Here is a 4,643-nt window from a genome sequence, read left to right as displayed (position 1 = left end):
GATCATTATATTGGTATATAGATCAATGTCAGTGACTTCTTATTAAAGTAATACCAAGTGGTGATTTGCTTATAGATTGCTGAGAATTATTTATCTCATGGCTTTTGTTTTAGCTTAAAAAGCAGAGTAAGTCCTATGCTAGTGCTAATAATGAGCCACCTTTTCCATATAGAGTCCAAGGGTATCACAGTATCACTTCTTCCAGAACAACAGGAAAAAAAACTGTATACATGTTACCTCAGATAATATCCATGTTAGAAAAAGATTTCTACCCCAGAATCAGTGGTTTATGCAACTGCCAGTAATAGAACTCTATAACTTTAAAATTCCAAAAGAACATCTTTTGTTGTTCAGTTGCTAAATCCTGTCTGGCTTCCTGTGACTCCATGGACTGCAGCACACCAGGCCTCCCTGTCCTTCACAGTCTCCCAGAGCTTGTTCAAACTCATGTCCATTGAGTCAGTGATGCCATCCAACCATCTCATCCTCTGTCGTCCCCTTCTCCTCCTGCCCTCACTCTTTCCCAGCATCAGGGTCTTTTCCAATGAGTCAGCTTGTTAGGAAGCGTAGTACAAAATAGCCGTATTAGGAGAAAGTCCTTGGGAAAATGGCGAAGGGCCAGAAGTACCCCGGCTTCGTGTACTGCGGACAGAAAAACATCTCCTGTCTTTGGTTATGCTCGGCGCCAAGATTTAATAATAAATAGGGATGTTACTTGAGAAAACAGGTTATGGGATAAGCACATGAGTCACTTAGAACATACTGTCCTTGAAATGTTTTTACTGATTGTGTTAACCCCATATGCGCTCTGCTGGCCGTATACTCTAAGCTCTTTGTTCCTGCTTCTGTAAAAAGGCTTGACTGCAGAAATAAACTTGTCAGTCCTTGCAACAGACTGTCCGAGTGTCATTCTTTCAGGTTTGTCGCTTCCAAGTCCCGGGGAGAAAATTCCCCAACAAGTGGCGCCCGAACAGGGACTTGAAAGGAAGGCTGAACAAAGCGACGAGCCCCTGCAGAAAGAAGTAAGCAGGATGGGACAACATAGCAGTAAGATTCCTTTCATTTCTATAATGCATCATTTTTTGAAACAAAACAGTGTTAATGTTTCAAGAGATCAATTGAACGACTGCTCTCATATTTTACTGGAACAATTCATGGTTCCCAGAAGAGGGGACACTCAATCTAGACATATAGAAATGGGTTAAAAATAATGTTTTGCGAGCATATCGGCAAGGGTTACATGATCACTCATACGGGCTATCATAGAACAAATTGAAGGGCATAACGTTGATTTGGAAGTAAAAACTATTCAATCTTAACATAAACATGAGCTTAAAGAACAAGATATGCAAGGTGCTTTGAAATATAAGAATGTTATGCTCAATCAGACACAATCCTTAGAAAAACAACTTAGAGACATATATATACAGGATGTGTCAAAACTGAAGCCACTTAGAACGGAGATCATTTCATTCAACGGACAGCCCAAGTCTGAGGCTTTTCCTTCTGCCCCGCCTGTAACAGCAGTTGCTGACCTTGCTCATAGTAACCACGTCACTCCTCCTCCAGAGATGCCTGCTTGCGCTTTCACTTTCCCAATACAATTTGATCAACCTGTCCAAGGTCAAAATTCTTGGGACGGTGTAGATTTTGGCATGCTGTCTAACTTTAAGAAAGCATGTACTCTGTATGGACCTACTTCTTACTGTATAGAATTTCTCAGAGGATGGGCTGACCATTGGATGCCATATGATTTTTTTCAAGTAGCAAAGATGGCTTTAAATCCTCAACAATTACTGCAATGGCAAATATGGGTTAATGATGAGGCCCGACAGCTGATGATTGACCAGCAATCTCATAGTAAGCCTGCCAATTTAACTTATGGTATACTGACTGGAACAAAGACTATGGCCGATGTAATGGCACAATTAGCTAATATTACCCCTGAGATGTTACATTTCATTAAAGAAACTGCCTGCAAGGCATGGGCAAAGGTTGATAGCGCTAACTCTGATGGTTCATTTGTTAAGATTATTCAAGGACATGAGGCGGAATATTCTCAATTTATAGGAAAATTAAAGGATGCAATTGAAAAATCTATTAAGGATGTAACTTTACAAAATATTAAAACAACTTGCTTTTGAAAACGCTAATGAGGAATATCAATCCATGCTCAGACCAATTCGAGAGACTGGCTCTCTTATGGAATATTTGAAAGCTTATAAGGATACCAGATCTAATTCCCATAGAGCAAAATTGGTGACATTGGAAACCTTTGATGTACAAAAAACTGCTAATGCCAAATGTTTTAACTGTGGGAAGCCCAACCATATGAAAAAACAATGCCACATACCAACACAGGCCAGAAAAAATAATACTACTTCTAATAAGAAGAAACCCCCAAGAGTATATCCAAGATGTAAAAAGGGGTTCCACTGGCTGAATGAATGTCATTCTAAATTTGATAAGGATGGAAACACCTTGACCCCCGGTGCACAACAAGAACAACAGGGAAACTAATAAAGGACCATCCTCTAGCCCCGCTACAAAAGGAGGACCGAGCGTTACGACGCTACAAGCAGCTACATCTAAGAGTGCTTGCATTGATATACCTAGTCCTTACGACATGGAATTAATAGAATTATACAACCCCCACAAAATTCCCACTGGATATTACGGCCCGATTCCATCCGGGAGAATGGGACTGATTTTGGGACGTAGTAGCTGCACAATGAGAGGTTTAATGGTATTGACCGGTGTTATGGACGACGATTATGAAGGGGAAATACATATTATGGTAAATGTTATGAAAATGGGAAATATATACTTACAAAAAGGGGAACATTTCGCATAATTATTACTTTTACCATATGTCAAACCAATGAAGGCATCTAATAAAGTTTGGCAGGGAGGCTTTGGCAGTACCGGCCTTACTGCTGCACTACCCACCTTATTAAGGAACATCAGAAACCCATGCTTACTTTACACATATGGGGAAAGAATTCCACAGGCATGTTAGATACCGGAGCTAACATTTCAATCATTAGAGCTACAGAATGGCCCCTTGATTTGGGTAAGGCTATGGCTCCTTCTAGACTATTAGGAATAAATAAAGCTAACGCCACACAAACTTTTGTCAATACATCCTATTTACAAATGTATGGCCCTAATCAAATTGTAGTTTATCTTAAACCATATATTACTAATATCCTAATCAATTTATGGGGACAGAATTTTCTCAAACAAACGAAAGCCACAATTTCTTTAAATGAACCTTTTTAATGGGGGCCATTGAGTTAACACTGCTACCCCTCAACTGGGAATCTAATACCCCAATATGGACACCTCAGTGGCCCCTAACTAAAGAAAAATTGGCAACTCTTACGCAATTAGTTAATGAACAATTACAAAAAAGCTCATATAGAACCTTCATTTTCCCCATGGAATTTTCCTGTTTTTGTAATAAAAAAGAAATCAAGAAAATGGTGAATGTTGATAGATTTAAGAAATGTTAATAATACCATGTCACCTATGGGGCCCTTATAACCCGGATTGCCTTCCCCTTCTATGGTACCAAAAGGATGGTCTGTAGTTACTATTGATTTACAAGACTGCTTTTTTTTACTACATCTCTGCACCCTAAAGATAGAAAACGTTTTGCCTTTTCAGTTCCTTCTATAAATCACATGGCTCCTGTTAAAAGATTTCAATGGAAGATGCTACCTCAGGGAATGATGAACTCTCCTACCATTTGCCAATATCTCATATCTGTTTTATTACAACCCATTAGAGATAAATATCCTACTACATTTATAATTCATTACATGGATGATATACTTCTTTCTATGGAATCTGAACTCTATTCGCAACAATTATACAATGAAATTACTACTACTTTTCAAAATCATGGCCTGCTTGTTGCGCCAGATAAAATTCAATGGAAAGCACCCTTTAATTATTTAGGACATATTATGGAAGAATCTAAAATCAAACCTCAAAAAACTCAAATTGCTATGCAGTCTCTACGCACACTAAATGATTTTCAAAAATTGCTAGGAGATATTAATTGGCTACGGCCATCTGTCTGCATCCCCACCTATGCCTTACAAAATCTATTTAAAATTTTAGAGGGATCCCCTGACCCTAATAACCCTAGGCAACTAACAAAAGAGGCCAAAGAAGAACTGGCCTTAATGGAGAAACACATTCAACAATTTTTTACAACTCAGCTAGATTATGATAAACCAGTTTCTTTATATATATTCCCCACTGAACATTCGCCCACTGCAATTATAGCTCAGCATAGCCCAATAGAATGGGTATATTTACACACTAAACAGTCTAAAAAAATTGTATCATATATTGACAAAATAGGGCAATTCATTATGTCAGGAAAAAGCCATATACAAACTTCGACTGGCTTTAATCCATATGCAATACATGTCCCCTTGACAAAAAAAGAATTGCAAATTGCCTTACAATATAACTTGACCATGTAAATGGCATTAAACGATTTTCAAAATGTTATCTCATTTCATTTGCCGAAGGGAAAATTATGGGACTTTCTACAATGTACTAAATTCATTATAACTAATATCATTGCATCCAGCCTATTTCCAATGCACCCACCTATTTCATTGATG

This window comes from Bubalus bubalis, chromosome 11, assembly GCF_019923935.1.
Source record: "Bubalus bubalis isolate 160015118507 breed Murrah chromosome 11, NDDB_SH_1, whole genome shotgun sequence".
NCBI lineage: Eukaryota > Metazoa > Chordata > Mammalia > Artiodactyla > Bovidae > Bubalus > Bubalus bubalis.
The sequence above is the reverse complement of the archived record's forward strand: the minus strand, read 5'-3'. Positions refer to the sequence as shown.